General features: G+C 42.2%; 1 protein-coding gene across 1 annotated transcript in view; it reads right to left on the bottom strand.

The window, feature by feature from the left end:
- Window positions 1–22,959, bottom strand: part of ALG12 (ALG12 alpha-1,6-mannosyltransferase) — a 158,463-nt gene extending 135,504 nt beyond the window's left edge. The window contains exon 1 of the mRNA XM_075015706.1: window positions 22,902–22,959. The gene's annotated coding sequence lies outside the window, so the exon portion shown is untranslated. The remainder of the gene's footprint in view (window positions 1–22,901) is intronic.
- Window positions 22,960–23,383: the final 424 nt, after the last annotated feature.

Below are 23,383 nucleotides of genomic sequence, written 5' to 3'. Positions count from 1 at the left end.
TCACACCCTCATGGAAAGGGTTTAGGCTGACGATGTGAGTGAGAGGTTTGGTAGGCCATTCCCCAAGCCTAGTCAGAACAAGACAAGCAGTCGGAGAACACAGTTTGAGTAGCAGAAGAATGTGATGTCTACAACACCCTTACAGCCCTTCAGTTTTTGGACAACTGGATTTGCACCATGGAACAGAGAGGAAAACTGGGCTCTTTGTGCTGTGCACCAGAGAGGGACACAGTTCTCCCACTCTACTGAAGGATTTATAAGTTGCCTAGAGCTGGCCTTCTGCACAGGGATCCGTTTCACGCCATGTGTTTTCTCTCTCTTTCACCTCTGCCAGCTGCACAATTATTGAGTATCTTTCTGACTTCTGCGGCAGTGATAACAAGAAGTCCTGTGGCACCTTATAGACTAACAGATATTTTGGTCCCAGACGAAGTCTGATGAAGCGGGTCTTTGCCCACGAAAGCTTGTGCTCCAAAATATCTGATAGTCTATAAAGTGCCACAGGGCTTCTTGTTGTTTTTGAAGATACAGACTAACACAGCTACCTTTCTGATGCTTGTGGCAAGGATGAATTTCTGTCTATCTAAGTGCAACATTTGGCCTAAGGCTGGACAAATCCACAATCCCAAATATTTTGTGAACAAGATTCTAACACATTCATGTATTATGAACCAATTTAAGTTAGCCAAATATACTGTGTTAGGAAAAAGATTAGGTGATACCATGCTTGACCCATGTTTGAACTTAGTTGTCAAATATACAGGGTGCTCCTTTTCAGTATAAACAAGGTCACTGCTATACTGATAACTCTAGCAAAGAAGTGAGCAAATATCAATCAAGTTAAGGAAGAGTAAACATACTTCTTTTATGTATGGGTTGCCTTAGTGGGCAAAGGGTGAAATCTACCCCTTTGTCAAAGGCCAGAACAAGACCTATGTACTATTTAAAAAGTGCATTGACTTTGTACTGGCTGTTGGCCCTGGGGTGAATCACACCAAATTGCATCACTCATGAGAAACATGCAGATTTTCAGATATATGTAAAGACACCAAACTGGGAAAGTCCTGATTTTGTTATCTGATGTCCCAAATAACCTGGGAATTTCTTTCAGGACACACGAAATATCCCAGTTTCTCATGTCATTAGTCAAAATGTTCGTTCTTTTTATAATTACAAAATATTTGTTCAAGACATTGCTGCACAAAGTTGAATTGGCTCCGTGTTTACCAGCAGCAAACCAATGGGCCTGTGACTGAGTATTTAGTATGACAAAGACTGTTTGAAGTGAAGAGAAAAATCAAAGGCGTGGGACTGTTGACATTATCAATGACAGTCTTCTGCACACTGAATATTAATGACACTTGTTCAGCTTCGTGATCAATTTATTCCCATCTCTACAATAGAGGCACATGTGTTGAGTCAAAACCTGAACGAAATGACAGCATGACTTATTTTAAAAAGTGCATTTATCTTTTCTACAGGTACTTCACAACCCATAATGCATTGCCACAAAAAGCAATGGGTTTTGATTTTGAAAATCTGCTCAGCTTAGGGATATGCATAGGCAAAGAAAATACAGCATAACTGGGCACATTGGTGGAACTTACTTTTCATTCTTTTTCCACTGGTAGATTGAATGGGTATTCCCTATATCTATAATACAGAGTAGCATTACGAGTGGTAGCATTCTTGCTTTTTAAAAAATAAACTCTTTAACTGCTTCGACTGTCCTTTCATTTTAGTCAAGTGCTAATTTCTTCATCTCTATTTATAACTCTAGTTTGCCAGAATAGCTGTGTGTAAACAGTGCAAAATAAATATTTGGCAAAATGCTGTGCATTTGGTTTGGTTAATGCAATTTACTGTTAGGATCGGTTGGCAGGTCTTCCCACTCTCTCTTGAAACTGTTCTGCTATTGATATGGGTTCTGGTTCTCTACCTTGTAAACTAAGAGTTCATCCTATTGAAGTTACACGGGAGTTACACTGGGTTTAAACTAGATGGGACTCAGGCCCATGGCTTTTAAGTGTACATGATATTTTGTTCCACCTTTAGCACTGAGACACTCAGTTTAATTTTTCCACCAGTGTGATGGATTTCCTGCTTTGTTTTCATGCTAAAAGGGACCCTAAATGTAGATGAATTTCTTTGAACAGGTTGCTCTAAGTTTGAAAAGCAAGAGCCAGTAAATTCCATGTGTCATGTTGTATAGATTATAAATGATCAAATTTTTATAACTAGAAAGAATAAGTCTGAATTTACTTGTTCCACCACATGTCTCTTAGCTTTTGATTATACTATGGGTCAGACTCTGCCACTGTGTCAGCTGTAATTATCACCTTAATTTATTGGGGTTGACTATGAAAGTCAATTTAAAAAATAATCTTTCATAATACTCTGTTTAAGTTTTAAGTGTTGGATTAGAAAAAATGTCCATAAGATTTACTATTTCTTGAAGATAATGTTGTGACATTAAACACTTTTTTTAAGGGAAAGGTTTATATTTTTCATAAGCATGTCAGGATTCAATGTTTATGTTCATATTTTGAAACAGCTACACCATAGTAGAGGGACCCACAATAGATATGCTCTAATGAATCTAGTAATATTTTTGTCTTAGGAGTTTATATGGATTTCAGGAAATATGATAACTATTGTTACACCATCAATTACTTGCGGGTACATGGGTGAAAGAATTTGGGCTATGCATAGCATAATCTCTTACTATCAAGCCAAGAAACATGTTGCTCTCAGGCAAACAAATGGTAATTTTTTTCTAATGCTCAGTATATAAACTATCAGTAATATAATTAAGGGAACAATGCTTAATTAGGACAGGGAGGCTGATACCTGGACAAACTGAGGTGATTACCTCAGTCTCTCATTTAAAGTTTGTATTAATTCTGTTTTACTTTCAGATTTGATTTCTTTCATTCTTTGCTGTCACTTCAAACACGCATACACTAAGGCAAAAAAAGTGTGTTAACCTAGGTTGTTAGTCACATAATATTTTAACTAAAGCCAGTTTGTGGCTGCTGCTCAACTGATAACAAAGGGAGATAACAGCCATTTTGAAAGAGGGCAATGCCTGCGTTTCTCTGAAAAAATATTATTCACTGGGCTCTGACAACAAATTTTCACTTATGAAGAATAATGTTAAAATTCTAAATCTTTATTTTTAAAACCTTTCTGTTATACCAGACCTACTGAAATTTTACCTCACTTCTAGCTGTGTAGGCAGACAATATTTTGTAAAAGATGCCTATCAACCAATAAAGGTTGATTGCTACAGACAATTTTAACAAGAGACCTATTTCATATACTTATTTCTTTTCATATATTTAATAAAACAAACTACACAGAAGCTAACATCATGTGACTATTCACATTTTAAAAGTCACTTACCTTTAAAGCAACTTTGAAGTTATTTTTGTAGTATAGACACAGCCTTACTGTGAAGTACGTACCTATGCCTAGAATCAGCGATTACAAGCCAAACCAAATTATATCAGAAATTCTGCTTGCATACGTACATATGATAATATCATAGTAAGAGATGAACTCTCTCTCTTGAAAAAGTTAGGTATTAAATTATATTTAGATTACACTACAGTCTCTGTTGGCTCTCTGAAACTGTGATGTTTCAAGGACTAGCAAATTATCACAAAAGTAAGTACAGTAGTAATTCTTTGAGATGCTGTTTTATGTTTGAATAGATCAGTCAGGTATCAAAGCACACATCATTCTGTTTAGTAACTATCTGTGTATTATTTTTGATGTTTCACTCATGATACTATGAGCTTTTGCAGTTGGCAAATTAATTCACTTGTCAGTCTTGTTTAGAATTTATTTGGCTGCTGATAGCAATATAATGGAAAACTGGTATTTTAGAGATGGGGGACCATTCTATAGTGCTTTCAATTTAACTTCTGATGCTTTCCAAATCTTTTCACTTCCCTCTACCAAAGGACCCTCGTATTTAGTAGGCATCCTTCAGTCTGCATAGACTATGGATTGCACCCTTTATAGTTTCAATTGAGGACTTCATTTACAGCATCTACTCTGACTATGAAGACCCACACGAGAGTGACAGTCCTTGCTGCATCTCTTGCAGATGTGGTGGGTGTCTGGCAAGTCCTTAGTGTGCTTTCTGTGCGCTCGCTTCTCCTCTGCTAGCAGTCTGATCCTCATCTTGCCCTTCTGAAGGCCCTTGTGTAAGCCCTGCCTCCATCTGCCGCGGTCGTCTGCTAGTTCTTCCCAGTTGTCCAGCTCAATGTCTACCTCTCTGAGGTCTCTCTTGCAGACATCTTTGTAGTGCAAGTGGGGGCGTCCGGGAGGTCTTTTGCCAGAGGCTAGCTCACCATACAGGATGTCTTTTGGAATCCTTCCATCATTCATTCTGTGGACGTGGCCAAGCCAGTGGAACCGACACTGCCTGAGGAGGGTGTGCATGGTTGGGATTCCAGCTTGCTCGAGGACGGCGGTGTTGGTCACTCTGTCCTTCCATGATATTCCAAGGATGCGCCTGAGGCAGCGCAAGTGGAAGACGTTCAGCCTGTTTTCCTGGCGGGCATACAGGGTCCAAGTCTCGCTGCCATAAAGGGGGGTGAAGTAGTTGGGTCTTTCGCCAGAATCACATGTAGCAGCTGCTCATAAAAGTGGCATGTTTGAGGAGATGACCCAGACCATCCATTGGCTTCTTTGGTCTTTTGGTACACCTGCTTGAGCTCCTTGATTTGAACATGGCACTGCTGAGCATCCCTAGTACAACCTTTCTGCAGCATTCCCTGTGAAATCTTGGCATAAATGTCCTCATTTCTTTTACTTGTTCTGAACTGCATCAGGACGGATTTATTGCCCTCTCCCCCAACAGCAATGAGGTCCTGGATCTCCTGATTGCTCCATGCTGGGGCTTTTTGGTGACCCTGTGAACTCACATCCAGGTGTGCTGCTGAGGTCTGATGGCCTTGCTGGGCAAAAAGGAAATAAATACAAAATTCCCAGTCTGCTTCCTGCTTCCTGTGACCTACTTCTTGCTCACCTGGAGAACAGTGAAGGTGAAAGCGATGCCCAGAATGGACACACTGTGGGCATTGTGGGATACTTATGGAGGCCAATAAAATCGATTTTAATAACACTGTGTCTGCACTAGCCCAAGGTCGCTATTGCAAATTCAGATTTGGAGCTACTCTTCATGAAAGGGAGGTTTAAAAAAATCTACCATAGTGCCCCTTAAAATCAACCTAATGAGCCCTGTAGTGAAGACTGATGAGAACCAGGATTACTATGTAGGCATAGTAAGGCACAACTGTTTTCTTCAGTAAAGAAGGCTGGCATATGGATGTTAAATGGTTTCAGTACTACTAAAATGTCTTGTTCCCAGGGTCAGTGTTATGCTAATAGATCGGGTAAGATGGAAGGCTTTTCACTTTTAAGTTAATAGATCTACTTTGGGGGAAAAGTCACGAGCCTGCAAGCTACAACAGTCAGTTGTGAGAGCCTTCAGGAACTGTCAGAATAGGGATAGGTAGAAGAGAGAGGTTGAGCACTAAGACGCAGGGGAGGCATTGCCTCTCTTTGTCTCATATCCACCACCCATGATGATAATAAAAACAAAATAAGTTTAAACATGGTGCAACAAAACAAGTTACATACATATACATACTGTACTGTCCAGTGCAAATTTAACTAGTAAACATAAGAAATGGCAGAGCACTATACTGTACAATTAGTGGTTTTCTGCTTAATTATCTACATCTGATAATAAAAACAAAGTAACAGTTTAAATACAGTGCATTAAAGATCATCTGGTGATGTGGTATACATGTACAGTCCTCCATAATGGTTTATACATACACATTTTTTTAGTAATAAACTTTGCTCACCCTCCATTATGGAGAACACTCATGATCAAGTAAATTCCATACTCTAGAACTGCCTATTTCCCAAGGTTTCTGGATTAAAGAGGTTCAAGTGTATATATTTCATATTGAAAACATTAAAATGTTCCTTTTGTTTCATAATCCATTGAAAAATGCTTAAACATGAGATTTTCAGAGGGATAACAACTCTTGTTGACAAAATTCAGTTGGGAAATTTCAGCCAAAATTTTTCAGTCAGCCGTACAACCTCTCCCTGAGTAGGGAAAGTTTCTATAGGGGAAATACTCAGTAGGAGGCTTTCCAGAAATGGGGAAAAGAATTTGGCTGAGAGGCAGTTGTCAAAAAAGGATCCTCCTGAGAAATATATGCCAAGCCAAGAGACCTAGAGGTGAACTATAGACCTCTGGGGAAACATTTGGTCACTGGCAGAGGCAGAAGAGAAGGTCTGACCAGCAACAGACATCATACAAAATGGCTTTGGGAGGAAGGGGAGCTTGGAAATTTTGCATTAGGGTAGTCTTCTGGGCACAGTATAAAGTGCCAGGGGTGTGAGGCATGGCTGAGTAAGGAAAAGGTCTTCCATATATTAACAGCTAAGTAAGAAGTGTGGTGCGGCCTGCACTGAGAAGGCAAAGGGCTATGGGGCCTCAGGAGAGGCTGAATACTTGTTTTGTTTGAATTCTTTTGTTGTACTCTGGAAACTGAAGACTTTTTGTGCATTGACTGGAGGGCCAAAGCATCAAATCGTCAACAAGTCCCAAATCACCTGTCCACCCAGAGGTGAAACTGAGGTGCAGATGATCTGATGCCAAACTGTATCAAACACTATATTACCTCCAATTACTTTTCATGGTAACATTAATCAGAATACTAATAACTCAGGGATGAAGTTACATCCGCTTTTTTCATTAATGTGGCCCTGCTTCTGTAGTTTTTGCAGTTTTGGGGGCTCAGTAGTCATTTTTATCCCTTAATTGGATGTCATACAGAGTATAGAATAGAAAATTTTATCTGTTGCTTAGGAAAACTAACCCATCTGGTGACATGCTGTGACTGGGGCAAACACAAATTCCATACTTTTGAAGGAAGTGATATAGATTTATGAGTTCATTCTGCACATTTATGGCAGACTGTGCTATAAATTCAGAAATAATTTGTTTTGATTGCTCACTGGAAAATTAGCATCATTCCTAACAAGAAAGAGCATGTTTTCAACAGAAGCCTGCTGAGATAAAATGCCTTAAGAACTAATGATCCTGGAAAGAATGTTAAATCTTATTACACAGATAAGTAATTGAAGGAATGCTAATTCTGTGTTTACTAGAAATGACTGTGATACAAACAGCTAAATATAAAGCTGTGACAGGGATGCTGATAGTTAGCATTTTTGCAGCAAAATTATCAGTCCTTTTTCTGTCTTTATATGGTCATTTCTAGCTATTCACACAAATTGAGTAACCAACATTATTTGTGTATAAAGTGCCTATACAAGCACTAAATTGTGAAGCAAGGATTCAGGATTTTAGAAGCGTGCTATTGCGAGTGGAACAATGGTGCATACCAGTGCTGGAGAACTCATTGCAATCAAGTATTAGCAAGAGTAAGAGGACACAAAAGAGCTTGAACTCTTATGGATAGTCATAAGAACTGTAATCCAGAGCAAATTTACACATGAGCAATAAACAAACAAGAAAACATGGAGTTTTGGAAGGGATAAAACCCACATTCTTCAGGACATAAGTCTAAGTAATGAAAGATAGGAATAAACATTCCTTGTGCACAGATTATTTCATAACTTTCTACAGCTGACTATTTCAGTACCTTTCTCTAAACCATCTGGTACCAGCCACTGTGAGACAGGCTATTAGATGAGATGGGCCATTTGCTGATTCAGATTGACAATTTCTATGGCAAACGTTCTTTGTGGATGAGGAAAAGCTCTCTGAGAAATATAGATATATAGTAAGTTCTGCTTTAAATAGATCATTTACAGCATTTTGCCAAAAGTGAGGGCATTTTCCCAAAGAACTTCAGATGAAGATAAGTAGACATAAGATACATTCTCAGCTAGTATGTGTGCACACAGGTCCATTGACACTAGCAGAGAAGAAATACAAGAAAAAGTACAGGTATGGTAACAAAACAGTGAAACCTACTACTGAATGGAAAAAATCAATAAATAAATGTAACAAAGAAAGCCAACAAGTGACAATTGAGTCCACCATCCAGTAATATTTTCCCTCAGGTTAAGAAGAGTAATTCGAGAAAAATGCGCTGTTAGGAGTGTACATGCTGACATGGGGGGTCATTCCCATGTAAAACAACAAAGGTGAGATGATGTCATGACCTACAGGTCTCACACCTGAGGTGGCAGTGTTTTGAGAAGGAGCAACACACCAGTTGACAACTTGGTAACACCTGGGATCGATGAAGCCCAGCCCCATTTTGAGGCTCTGCCCCTGCCATCCTATTGTCAGAATCCCAGGACAGCTGATTTGCCAGCTTGCCCTACTTAAGCCAGCAGGAAGATCCAGAATCTGTCTGAACAATTGGACTCTGATTCCCAATGAGACTGGGTGGACCCTGGCTGGTGCATGGGGCTTCTCCAGCCAGGCTGTGTATTCGCGTAGGTGAGGGCAGTCCTACCACCCACTTTTTGTAGTGTTCTCAAGTGGGTGATGTGGAAGCGTGCGTTCTACCCACCTGCCATACCTGACCCTCAGCACCTCTTTAGCCGCTCCCTGTTCACCATCTGAACTGGCTGTCAGACCTGCAGCTAGTCTGTGGTATGAGAGTGTGGGGCAGTAACTGGATTCCATTCAGGCTTCAGTGACTTGGAACACCTGGAGATCCAGAGCAGCAGAAGCTTGATTTTCCCTCACAGCAGTCCTAGTAGGTGGTCTGGAGGAGGCACTTGCTAGGATCTATGGCAGCAGGGTTTATCTCTTGTGCTGTTAAAGAGGACTTTAGAATCTTGCACATGTCACATTTACCATGTACCCCTGAGGGATGAACTTATGAACTCACAGTACTGGCATGGCTGGAGTTCTGGGAGACAGGAGCTCTAAGCCATAGGGAAGCTTGAGGGTTGACACTTATCCCAGGAGCTAGGCAGTGGGACTACGAGGTTTCAGCTTCCAGGAGGCAGTGATAGACAGAGGATCTGTGCCTCAATAGTGTATCTAGAGGCCTTAAGCCAAAGGCACTGCTTGTGCTCTGTTTAGATTCTAGAGATTTGAAGCACATGGGGATTCAGGGTTTGGCTCTCCTCACTCCACTTTGATGAGTGTCTCAGGTGGAGGAGGCGGGGGCAGGTCAGTTAAATCTGTGACACTTTCCTCAGCCTCTTTCTGATTAACTGAAGTGAGAGCTTAATAGGGATGGTGCATCTTGATAGGAGTCTATGTGCATGTGTAAGGGGAGGGGCTGCCGTTCTGGCTAGCATTTCCTTTGGCTCTGTTCAGGGTGAAGACTTTTTACATGCTCCCCAATGCTGTGCCACCATTTAAGGGATAAGTGCCATCAAATCCACAATATCCTTGTCAAACTCAGTCCATGACTAGGGGCCCCAAACATATCCCGAGAACAACTAGAGTGACTACTGCCAATGGAAAGTAGCTAAGGAGAAATCTTGTGATGAAAAGGATGGTTCATGTAGCCAGAAGCAATGGTAAGTACAACAAAGAATGATACTTCAGCCAAACTCCCCCACCTGCCTGTGACAGGTAAGTCTCAACTGGTGATATAAGTAGTACTCAGGGTAACTATTAGTGGACAGGCTGCCTTATATGCTGCGGTACCTGGCATTTTCAAAAGCAGATGGTCCATATCAGACCCTAGGTGCCTCCAAGTAGGGATTAGGTAAAATAAAGGAAGAACTGTGGCCACCTGCCTAAGAACTGTGGTTGAAAGGGATGTGCACAGCACTGCAACAGATGCAAGGATGGAACTAAGATCTGGATCTGCAAAGAGATTTAGACATTGCCACACCTAATTTTTTAGGCTTCTGCAACAACCCTGGACTCCTCAAAGCCTGAGTTAGGCACTTAGGCTCCCTCTACAGCGAATGGGGCCTTAAAAGCCTTCCACAAATACCAGCATGGTGCCTAGATGAGAGCAATAGGAGATGCCAGAGTATCCTAAGCTCTGCCCCTGTTGTAGTGTTCAGAGACCAAATCTGGGCTGCAGGACGATTTCTATTTTTCCTAGAAATTTATGAATGGAAATCCTTCTCCTGGGGTCAGGCATCTAAATTGTACCTTAACGAAAAAGAATAAAGAGGCCACATAACACTGCACAAAGAGGCTAGGAGGTAGCTTGAGTTGAGTTGGGCTTCCCTTAAAACCTTTAGCTGAGGAGTCAGGATACTCCCTACGCTGTAGGAGGTCCTGCTTCAGTTTCCCTCTATCCCAGCAAAGGGATTTTAACAGCTCTGCTACCTCTCAGGTAAGAGCTTTAGCCATCTGACTGCAGAGTGATGCTTGTGCTATATGGACCAATTCCTATTCACTTACCGAAAGCTGAGTAACAGGGAACTTTTAAACTGAGTATGGTTTTTTGGAGACTTAGGCACCCCAACCTGTTTTTAGGTTCCTGTACACCTTTCTAGGTCAGGACCCAAGTTCTCCTATCTTAGCCTTTCTCTTTCTGTCGTCCTCTTGTTATTTACATGCTTTCAGTCATAGTCAAACAAACCAACCAAAAAGCAGTCAAGTAGCACTTTAAAGACTAGCAAAATAGTTTATTAGGTGAGCTTTCGTGGGACAGACCCACTTCTTCAGACCATATCCAGACCAGAACAGACTCAATATTTAAGACACAGAGAACCAAAAACAGTAAGCAAGGAGGACAAATCAGAAAAAGATAATCAAGGTGAGCAAATCAGAGAGTGGAGGGGTAGTGGGGGAAGATCAAGAATTAGATTGAGTCAAAGTGCTACTTGACTGCTTTTTGTTTTGATAGTGTATAGACTAGCACGGCTTACTCTCTGTTACTATTCAAACAAACAAGGCAGCCTTATTCACCGCATAATTCTAACTCATTCTCCTGTGCACTGAATGACCCAGACTATGTCTACACTATGATATGATATCAATTTTAAGTCAATTAGCCCAATCTTTCTTAGTGCTTGTCTTCACTGTAAGTTCCATTAATTCAATTTATGGAGCACTGAAATCGACATAATATCGATATCCTAATATCGCAGTAACCTGGCGGGTATAGCGTTCAGTTCAAATATAAAATTCTGAATGAAGGGTAGTGAGGAAGTGACATGTCTTTAAATCAAATTCATTAACCTCCAGAGATGTTCTGTATGTGCCCCACAATGCTCCACAGTCCTCTGCTCTGGCCATTTCCATCTCCACTGCTCTCAGGTGCGGAGGAATTAGGCAACAGGAATACCTTTTCTATTCGGCACTTTTTCAATTTGGCTGTGGGGTTTGTGGTTCTTTGTATACCCCAGCTGGTTGCCTTTTTTTCCGCATTACCTGGTGCCAGCTGCTGCCCCCCCACCTGCCCTGCCCCTGCATCATGTGGCAGCTAGGGTATGGGTGGGGGTCGTGCTTGTCTGATAGGATGAGAAACTTCTTTTCAGCCATTTACATGCTGTCCCACCCCCCACTGTCCCTCCTTTCCCTCCTCGAGAAGCACCATGCATTCTGGAACTTTTTCTTGCATGCATCACGTGGCAGATAGATTGTGGGTAGGGGTTGTTCTTGGATGAGAAACTTCTTTTCAGCTGTTTACATTTTGTCCTGACCCCCACATCCCCTCCCTTCCCTACCCCCAGAGGTGTCACACAGTCTGTAACTTTCCCATGCCCAGCTGTATCATGTGGCTTGACCCTGAACCAATAAAAGGACATGCTGTGCAAGATGTCAGGAAGATTGTGCACGGTGAGGGTCCTGTAGCCTTCCAGGGAAGTCTTCCTGATCAGTCATGATTTTTGGGCAACAGAAGAAAATACATTGTTGTAAGAGTGGCTGTCCTCTGAGAGGAAGTTTTTGGATGGGCTTTAGCCAAAGGCCAAGAGGCTGGCTGTGGCCAGGGGTCTTTTAGCTGCCCAGGGGAAGTCTCCTTTGGTGGTCACAATTTTTGGGGTCTGACTGTAGCCGGGGGTCTTTTAGTCACCCCGAGCTGTAACTGTTTCAATAATGGCAAGATTGTAGCTATACAATTACCACAGTTCTCAAAGTCAGGCTTGCAATGAGAAATATTCTTGTCCTGAGGGTCTTTTTGACAGGTGCAAACCTGGTTGTAGTCTGGTGTCTTTTAGCCACGTGAGGAAGTCTCCCTTAGCGGACATGATTTTCAGGGCTGACTGTAGCTGGGGGTCTTTTAGCTGCCCTGAGCCATAACTGTTTCAATGATTCATTGCAGTTTCAGTGTAGCACCCGTGTCTGCTTAAACATATTCTTCTTTTAAGGGTGTTCTTTTCCAGGAGGTCTAAATCCAGATTCAGGGTCAAACCTAGATCCCAGCCTAGGCATGCTGTTAATGGGGGCTGCTGGTGGGTCTCCCTGGGTGGTCACAATTTTCAGGGCCGCCTAAAGTCTGGGGTCTTTTAGTTGCCCTGAGCCATAACTATTTCAATGATGCATTGCACTTTTCAGTGTAGCACCTGTATCTACTTAAAAATATCCTTCTTCTGAGGGTCTTCTTTGCCGGGCGGTCTAAATCCAGATCTAAATCCGGCCTAATGGTGTATATAGGAAGCAGGTAGTAATCGGAGATAAAGTCTGTCCTAGCTTTAGAGTTGTTGTCTTTTTAGCAGGGATATCAGTGCTTCTGCATTCTGTTTTCAGAAACCTGGCAGTTGGGATAGGTTTACTACTCCTTACCTCCTCCTCCTCCCCTCCCCATCTGGAAAAAGGGACATTTGTTTAACTTAGCAGGGGAAAGAGGGGAATGAAATGTGGGAAAATGTCGTTAGATACCCACATCTACTTGCGTGGCATTTTTTCCCTGTGCTGCACCAGTGAAAATAGCCAGAACGTGACGGGGCTCAGGGAACTGTGGGATAGGTTCCCACAATATGCTGCTGTAGCTGTCAATTTAAGCTACTTGTGTGTGGCAGCGATAAGTCGATTTTGTTAGGAGCATGTGAGAAGGTGAGGATGCTCAAAATCGCATGGATAAAACCCAGCGTTAATAAATCAATTTTAATAAATTCAATTTTAGCTCCTAGTGTGCTAGGTTTAGAGGTCCTGTTGAAAAAAAGAACCCAATATGTGAGCATGCAATTAAAGGTTGTATAATGATTCACACATAGAAGATGGCTGAGTTACTGCTGTATTTCCTACTTCTCACTTGACTTCATAACCTTAACGTTCTCTTGACGCTGTTTTTAAAAATGTGTTTTCCATATGTTATTTTCCATATTAGGTAATCCCACCTTCTTATCCACATCCACTCTGATTGAATTAGCTCTGAGGTAACACTGTCCACTCTGTAACCCTGCTATCTTTTTTCTTTCCCTTCATGCATCTGAAGAAGTGAGTTGCAACTCATGAAAGCTTATGCCATAGCAAAATTGTTAGGCTTTAAGGTGCCACCGGACTTTTTGTTGTTTATATATGTACATGTTAGTGGTAGATGACTTCCATAATTGATCAGTTGAGTGAGATTTCCTTTTAAGGCCGTGTCTACACGTGCCCCAAACTTCGAAATGGCCATGCAAATGGCCATTTCGAAGTTTACTAATGAAGCACTGAAATGCATATTCAGCGCTTCATTAGCATGCGGGCGGCAGCCGCGCTTCGAAATTGATGCTCCTTGCCGCCGCGCGGCGCGTCCAGACGGGGCTCCTTTTCGAAAGGACGCCGCCTACTTCGAAGTCCCCTTATTCCCATGAGCTCATTGGAATAAGGGGACTTCGAAGTAGGAGGCGTCCTTTCGAAAAGGGGCCCCGTCTGGACGCGCTGCGCGGTGGCAAGGAGCGTCAATTTCGAAGCGAGGCTGCCGCCCGCATGCTAATGAAGCGCTGAATATGCATTTCAGCGCTTCATTAGTAAACTTCGAAATGGCCATTTGCATGGCCATTTCGAAGTTTGGGGCACGTGTAGACGTAGCCTAAGATGCCTTTCTCTTTTAGTGTATTTTTTTTCTTTTTTTAATTGAGTGTCTTGGAATATTTAGTACTGTATCTTGATGGCATTGAACAGTTGCTATCTTACACAGACTCTAAGGCCACTTCTACGCTAACCCCCTCCTTTCGGAAGGAGCATGGTAATGAGGGATTTCGGCAGATGCTAATGAGGTGCTGACATGAATATACAGCACCTCATTAGCATAATGGCAGCCACGCATGATTTGAAAGTGCCACTTTCGGAATGCACAAGGCTCATGTAGCCAGGGGCCTTTGGAAAGGACCCCCTGATTTTGAAAGCCCCTTCTTCCATTTGGTTTTGGGAAGAGGGGGCTTTCAAAATCAGGATGTTCTTTCAAAAGGCCCCCGTCAACCTGGGTGGTGTGTGTTTTGAAAGCAGCAATTTTGAATCGCGTGCGGCTGCCATTATGCTAATGAGCCACTGCATATTCATGGAAGCAACTCATTAGCATCTGCCGAAATCCCTCATTAACATGCCCCTTCTGAAAGGAGGGGACTAGTGTAGAAGCAGCCTAATCGTGTATGTAGGAAGCAGGCATTAATAGAAGAGAACGTCTGTTCTAGCTTTAGAACTGTTGTCTTTTTAGCAGGGAAATCAGAACTCTTCAGTCTCAAAGGCAGAGATCTGTGTTATGGCCTCTGATCCTGCAACTCCTCCGCACCCCTATGTAACTATGCCTGGGTGACTTCTCATACAGCTCATTGGAGCTATTCATTTGTTGAGTCATTCATATGTGTTTGTGTTTGTAGGATGAAGGCTATGTGTATAGTCCAGCCAAAGATTAAATGAAGTTTGCCAAGTGGTTTAGAGAAAAGTATATATCTTTGTATATATACAGCAAGAACCTAATGACTTGCTTTCTAGTACTAACTTTGAATCCCTGCACTGGAGAACTTATTTGAATTTAACAAACTGCTTGGCGTGTTTGGATTTCTGTTAACTTTTAAAAGCAAGATGTGCACAAGCCAAGCCACCCAATGTAAAAAAAATAAAATTTTAAAGATGTATTAAGCTCATGTTCCAGGTAGCACAAGGATCAGCTTCAACTTAACCATGTAAGCTACTGAATATTTACTACCAAGTAAACAAGAAAAGAAAGTCCATCTTTGAAAAGAAACAAGAAATTGCAAAAGGAACAGCTATGCCTCATGCTCATGTGGGCAACAAACTGCAACTTCTGCATATATTTCAGATAATATCATTGATGGAAGGCAATTAAAGGCCTGATCCAACCGGACTCTTTCCATCATTGCATAAAGAAGGGGTTTTGCAATAATGCGATATTTTGCACTTATTTCATTTTCTCAGCTAGCTTCAAAAATATTTGGTACATCCTGTAAGTTTAAAATACTGCAGTTAGACAAGGCAACCTAAACTGTGGAAAAAAACTTGTCCTTTTAGAATCTTTAATAGGCAATTATGAGAGATTTGTCCTACTTACCTTACAGAAAACAAACCAACCAACCTTTGCAACTGGACTGGATATTAAAGTCTCCATCGAAAGAAAATTTTTGGACAACTGTGTTTTGACAAATTTATCAAACAAGCCTGGAATGACCAGACTATGTCTTCCAATCAACATTGTTTCCCATGTACAGATTTGTGAAACATCTATACACTAATGGCTTCCTGTAAGACTACTGTAGAGCAACGAAGGGTCCTGTGGCACCTTATAGACTAACAGAAAAGTTTAGAGCATGAGCTTTCGTGAGTTAACTCACTTCTTCAGAAAGCTCATGCTCTAAACTTTTCTGTTAGTCTATAAGGACCCTTCGTTGCTCTACAGATCCAGACTAATACGGCTACCCCTCTGATGTAAGACTACTGGACAGCAAACCTTTACAGAATATTTTTTCAAGCCCTCTCTATTGTGTGCAAGTGAGCATAAACAATTATTACATAATGGCCGTGTCTACACGTGCCCCAAACTTCGAAATGGCCACGCAAATGGCCATTTCAAAGTTTACTAATGAAGCGCTGAAATGCATATTCAGCTCTTCATTAGCATGCGAGTGGCCGCGGCACTTTGAAATTGACGCGCCTCGCTGCCGCGCTTCTCGTCCAGATGGGGATCCTTTTCGAAAGGACGCCGCCTACTTCAAAGTCCCCTTATTCCCATCAGCTCATGGGAATAAGGGGACTTCGAAGTAGGCGGCGTCCTTTCGAAAAGGAGCCCCGTCTGGAAGAGAAGCGCGGCGGCGAGGCGCGTCAATTTCGAAGCGCAGCTGCCGCCCGCATGCTAATGAAGCGCTGAATATGTATTTCAGCGCTTCATTAGTAAACTTCGAAATGGCCATTTGCGTGGCCATTTCAAAGTTTGGGGCACGTGTAGACGTAGCCAATGTGGCATTGGATTAAAGGGGAAACTAAAACTCATGTAATAATTAAGTTGTACTTGATCCCTTGAGCAATAATAAGTTTCATGAAAACTGAATGTGAGTTATTAACTGCATGACTACTCCCGGTTGAACCTCTCTAGTCTGGCACCTGGGGACCTGACTGGTGCTGAACGAGAGAATTCGCTGAAGTGTGGGAGGTCAGTATTATCTAGCAGCATTGCCAACACTTCCAGTGCTCATGGGGGGTGCTCAAAGGACATTTAGGGGTAAAATAGAGCTAAATAAAAGCACAGAACACTGAGAGCCACTTCTTGTGTCTTTCCAGTACACCATACTAGCTATATATATATATGTATACATACATACTTTGCTGGTGTAGTGTTCTGGACCACCAGCCTACTGGCTCTGCTGTGAAACATTAAGGTCACGTTTCCTAACCTTTTACCAATTAAGCAAAAAGCTCATCTAGGGTATATCTACACTGCACACCACTGATGGCAGCATGTAGACCACACACTTCAATTAAAAGTAGGCTTTGTCCACACTGTAGCTCAAAGGTACATGTGTCAATGAAATGCTCTGGCAGAGAGATGTAGTGGGACATGACTGCTGAAAATAGCAGGATAAGTGAGGGAGAAGGTGCTGCTTGGGTATTCAGAAAGACATGGACATGCTAAGGTTCTGGTAGCTAAGCAGTGCCTCAACACCTACATTACTGGTTATAGACCCATGCCAGGATTTCATGCAGCATATGTAATCCATGTGGCACCATAAGGCGCATGCAGTATAGGCACACCCTTTATCAGCTGGGGCCACATCTCACATTCAACTATGTGTAATTTAACCTACAGCACATCTCCAAACCCCCAGTGTTCAAGTCTCATAGGATTGAAAGAATATCATCAGTAAAAGTGGCCCTTGAACATGGAAGGGATAGCTGTGCCATGCTGGGGTGCTGGTAGGGAGTGATGGCTGGACCCACAAAAGTGAGGGTAAACTTAGGGCATGTCTATCCTACATCCAGAAGCTGACCTTTGTCAGGTTGACTTATAGTAACCACAGTAATGACTTATGTGGTTCAGATCTACCTTCTTTTCCTTCTGTTGGTGCAGCACGTCCTCCCCAGGAGCGCTTCTGCCAGCTGAGGAGGGCCAGTGAGGAAGGTCAAGAGCCAGGACTGTCAGCTCTGCACAGATCCCTGTTGGGAACTCAGCTGCTTTCTGGGCTTCTTGCCAGCTTGTTCCCTGCTGGGAGCTGGGAAAGCCACCCACGTGCCATGCCTTCCTGGGTGGGGAGCCTGGTGTGCAGGCCAGCTGGGAGTGGGTCCTGGAGGCAGCCAAGCCCTAGCTACCTAGCTTTTTTGTCAGTTTCAGGGCCCCAGCATGAAGTATTTCTTACATTGCATTACTTATGTGGTGGTTGGTCGCCTTGTCAATTTTAGGGCTCCAGCATAGAGCCCTGAAGTTGACAAGACAGCCAGCAGCTGAAATAAGTAATGAAATTGTATCACCCTTATTATACTGACATAAGCCCTATGACTCTTGTGAAGGAGGAATTATTATGTCAGTGTAATAGGAGTAGTGCATATACTGATGCAATTAGGTCAATGTAAGGCAGCTTTGTGGCCCTAACTGTGGGATGTAGACAAGGCCTTAGCCTCACAGTTGCAGTGCCTAATGTTTAGGTGCCTTGCCCCTTAGTGGAATCCACAGCTATGAGATAGGAGCCTAACTGCCTCTTTAAACACCTGCCCCACTGAGCTCTGGCTGGCCTTGTATGCATTTTAAGTTCCTAAAGCACCTAATTTTGTGTTGGTGGGACTAGCTCATGCCTACGCCCCAGAAGGACATGTGACCTCCTGGCTTCCCCACATTCACCAGTCATATAGTTATGATATATTTTGTACAAGGTATGCTGTCTGAGATATCATGCTAGAAGTCTTGATTGGCTGAACATTAATATCCTATTGGATGGTGTTGTCAGGAACTTTTCCAATGTTTTGTAATTTTTCTCAGAAAGTCAGTGGTATCTCGGAGGTAGCTGGGAGTGTTGGTGGCGTACAGTTTGAGGAGGGAGGCCACGTAACTGGATACTCTGGTGGTAATGGTGCCAATACCCAAAATGATAGGGCATCCAGGGTTTCCAGGTTTGTGGATTTTGGGAAGTAAATAGAATAATCCAGGCTGGGGCTCAGATGGTGTGTCTGAGTGAATAAGGTCCCAAGTAGCAGCAGGGAGTTACTTAAGTAGTTGTAATTTCTTTTGGAATTCCAAAGTGGGATCAACGGAGAGAGGTCTGTAAAACGTGGTGTTAGAGAGTTGTCTGGCTGCCTCCTGTTCCTAGTCTGACTTATTCATGATGACATCAGCAGCCCCTTTGTCAGCTGATTTGATTATAATGTCTGGGTTAACTTCCTGACAACACCATCCTTGCCACCATGGATGTAGAGGCTCTGTACACTAATATTCCACATGAAGATGGATTACAAGCAATCAGGAATACCATCCCTGATGTCACCACAACCAGTCTGGTGTGTGACCTCTGTAACTTTGTTCTCATCCACAATTATTTCCGATTTGGGGACAATTTATACCTCCAGATTAGTGCAACTGCTATGGGCACCCATGTGGCCCCACAATATGCTAATATATTTATGGCTGACCTGGAACAACGATTCCTCAGCTCTTGTCCCCTATTACCCCCCCTCTACTTACGATACATTGATGACATCTTTATGCTTTGGACCCATGTTACAGAGACTCTAGAAGAATTCCACAGAGACTTTAACAATCTGCACCCCACCATCAATTTATGCCTCCACTACTCCATGCAAGAGATATATTTCCTTGACACTATAGTACAAATCAAGGATGGCCTGATTGGTACCACACTCTACTGGAAACCTGCTGATCACTATACTTACCTACAAGCTTCTAGCTTCCATCCTGCACACACAACTAGATCCATTGTTTACAGTCAAGCCCTTAGGTACAATCGCATTTGCTCTGATCCTACTGACAGAGACCGAAAACTACAAGATCTCTACCAAATATTCATAATTAACCACCAGGAGAAATAAAAAAACAAATTGACAGGGCCAGACGAATACCCAGAGACCAGCTACTCCAAGATAGACCCAAAAAAGCCAAGAACAGAACACCACTGGTCATTACCTACAGCCCCCAACTCAAGCCACTGCAACGCATTATGAAAGACCCGCAACCTATCCTTAATCAGGATGCCACATTCCAGAAGGCCCTAGGTGACAGGCCTGTTCTGTCCTACAGACAACCTCCCAACCTCTTGAGGATTCTCATCCACAACCACAGTCTATACCGCAGGAACACCAGTCCCGGAACTTTTCCTTGCAACAAAGCCCATTGCTAGCTTTGTCCACATATCTATTCTGGAGATACCATCACTGGACCTAAGCAGGTTATTCACAGAATCATGGGCATATTCTCATGTTCTTCAGCTAACATCATATATGCCATCATGTGCCAGCAATGCCCAGATGCTTTGTATATTGGAGAGACTTCAAACTCTCTTAGACAAAGATTAATGGGCACAAAACAGACATAAAAACATTCCTAATCCACAAACTGGTCAGCCAGAATTTTAATGGAGTGGGCCATTCTGTTACTGACCTGAAGGTCTGCGTCTTACTGAAGAGGAATTTTCACACTACTTTGGAAAGAGAGGCTGCTGAACTCTCTTTTATATTCAAAGTCGACACATTAACATGTGGTTTGAACTGGGATGGGAATTTTTTAGGTTATTATAGGGGCTCTTTTGCATACTTGTCTTAATCTAATTCTTGACTCCCCCCCGCACTTCTGCCCCTCTACTCTCTGATTTGCTCACCTTGATAATATTTTTCTGTTTTGTCAACCTTGATTACTATTTTTGGTTCTCTGTGCCTTAAATATTGAGACTGTTCTGGTATGGCTATGATCTGAAGAAGTGGGTCTATCCCACAAAAGCTCATCACCTAATAAATTATCCTGTTAGTCTTTAAAGTGCTACTGGACTGCTTTTTTGTTTTGAAGTTTTGCTACGTATGTGTTACTGACAGGTGTAGTGTAGCTGGAAACACTCAAAACTAGCCTTTCAGGTAAAACAGTGAAGAAGTTAGTGCTAATAGCTGATCAACAAACACAATGGACCATGGAACAGATTATATTCTCCTGTGAACACTTCAGCCAGCCTATGACTAATGGCTGCTATCACCCCACATGGCATGCATGGGCTCGCGATATTGGAGTCCATTTTGATACCTATAGTTTTCTATAAACTGGGCTGGGACACTGGCTAGTAACCTGCCATACGGAAAAAACTACATAATGAGGAGGTGACATCATGTCTATTATTCACTCCCCAGACAAGAGAATGCCTAGAAATACCAAGGAACAAACACTGAACTGGGGAATGTGTTGGTCCAAGGCTAAAGGGATTTCTCGTCTGTACATGGAAGCTTGACAGACTGCATGTACTAATTAACAGGGTGAGACCCTTTTAGATTGCCTTTTTATTCACTTCTGTTTGCTATCACTTATAATCACTTGAAATCTCTCTTTCTGTAGTTAATAAACTTGTATTATGGTTTATCTTAACCCATATGTTTTTGAGCAAAGTGTTTGGGGAAATCTCAGCTCATTTAACAAAGACTTGGTACATATCTTTCCCATGTCAAGTGGGGAGTGAGCCAGTTTAATGAGCTTGTACCATACAGACCCCTTGTGCAGTGTAAGATAGTATAATTCTTGGCTTATACTCCATTGGGGTGCCAGGCTGGAGGGTTAGAATATTGGCTGGTGACTTTGTTGTTGGTCCATGAGTGGCTCAGATAAAGCATTCAGGTGATTTAGTTGGGTGTTGTGGTGCACTTGCTGTCTTGTTGGTTGATAAGGAGGACTGGAGAGGGTAAGTCACCAGCAGAGCAGTGAGAGAGGCTAACCCAACTAAATAGTTAGGGGGCACAGTGGTTCCAGTGACTTCCAGGCTTCATCCCAAGACTGACAACCCATTATAGGCTCTTCAAACTAGGCACTGCACTGACTATTTCATCTGTAAAACCCACTTCAGTAGGTCTGGCTCCTTAGCCTCTGTCCATACTACAAATAGAAGCTTACCAAGGTGAGGACTATTATGCACAGTCTCAAGCAAACTGTTGGGGTGCCACATATTGATCAATACATAATCAACTCTGCAATTGTCTCCCAACTCTGTCACACCACAGTCGCAATCAGGTAATGCAATCAGGTTGAAGCCATGTCTAATTCATAAGACTGATAATGGAACATGGGTAAGGTCTTGCCCACCCAACAACTCAGAATCATGTTGCAATAAGATTAGCCGATATAGTTGTGCAGTGAGGATGGGATTCCGATGTCACAATATTTTGGCTACCCAAATCTGCTATTTTATTTCACATGGAAAGCAGATTGCATAAACTGGATGAGGTAATATTGCTTAGTGGATCAATTTCTGTTGGTAAGAGAGACAGGTTTTTCAGCTCAACAGAGCTCTACTTCAGGTCTGAGATGGTACTGAGAGCTGGTAGACACTACAGACCAATATCAGTATAACCATGTCAAGGGTGTGAAAAATCTCCTAACTCCCCATTTAGACCATGCCATATTCATGGGAGCATCTCTCCTGCCAACATAGCTATCACCTTTCTGGGAGATGGATTAACTATTCCGTTAGGATACTTGTCTCCTGTCAGCTTAGAGCATCATAATTAGAAACAGATAGTTTAACAGAAGTTGATAGCACATATTTTAAGGAACCATTCAAGATCAAATGGCCTAATACCACTTTAGTTGTAGGATTAAAAAATAGTGGGGAGAGGGGGCAATAGTGGGTCATTAGTTGTCATAATAAGATATAAACTCAGGTTCTTTGTTATGACCATGGTTTTTAGCATTTAACAAAGTTATGAATTTAAGCTCCCAGTCTTTGAAAGGGTTGTTTAGGTTTCCTTCAAGGATGTGAACTAGTTGGTCAGATATAGCATGATGGCTCTGTGAAATGTGTTTACCCAGAGGTCATGTAGTGATTTTATCTTTATCATTTTCCTGTGTGAATTCATTTGAGAGCGCAGTCACAGTGACTAGGTTCACTCACACAGTTGTTATTGGGCAATTTAGGGCACTAGCTGGAGGTACGTCATATATTGGGACAGGCACGTATAGCATCCATGGATCTTGAAAGGTCTGTTGTGGGAAGTGTAGATTGTTGTAGCAGTGGGGATATGAGTTTTGAATTTGTTGTTTTGCTGGGATTTACCTGACTAAGTTGTGCTTTGATCTGTGAGGAACTTGTTTCTGATGATGAGGTGTGGGATTTTTTGAAGTGCAGAAGAAGTATTACCTCACCAACTTTGTCTGTCTATTACCCTGGGACCTACATGGCTACAAAAACACTGCATAATTGTATAACTTGGCAGTCGCATCCAGCAAAATACTGCACATTTTTCTGTTATGACTCAACATCTTTTCATTAGGGTACAAAATGACCTCAATAATTCTTTAAACCATCTGCTTAGAAGTCATGAAATTGCATACCTGCTACTTACTTCTCCTTGGGAGGCCTCACCAAGGCTTCAAAAGTACAAAATTGTCTGAGGTCTGTGCAGGAGGGAGGCTAATTAAAAAGAGACTATTTTGTTAGCACTGAATGTCTACAATTATGAATAACCCTCATATTTCCATTTGTAAGATACTCTCAGAAATCTGATTCATAGAGGTAATCTTCAGAACAAGATGACCTGACACTTCTCACACCTGCAGAACTTGTAGAGCTCACAGAAGGGTGCTATTCTTCAGATAAAAAGTTGGAAAAACTGTCTGAAATATTTTTATACAGTGATATTATGTGAATGGAAAATTACATGTCCAGATTCCTTGAGTTATGACTTCATGGGGTTTGCTCACCACTGTTCAAGACCGGCCAACAGCTTGATTTACTTTTAATAAAGGTGTACATATGCTCCTTGTCTCCTGAGTGACCTTATATGACTATGGGAGGAAACTGAGACATGTTTTGT

The sequence above is a fragment of the Carettochelys insculpta genome, chromosome 1, assembly GCF_033958435.1.
Source record: "Carettochelys insculpta isolate YL-2023 chromosome 1, ASM3395843v1, whole genome shotgun sequence".
In the NCBI taxonomy this organism is placed as follows: domain Eukaryota; kingdom Metazoa; phylum Chordata; order Testudines; family Carettochelyidae; genus Carettochelys; species Carettochelys insculpta.
Note: the sequence above shows the minus strand (reverse complement) of the source record. Positions and strands in the feature narration are given on the sequence as shown.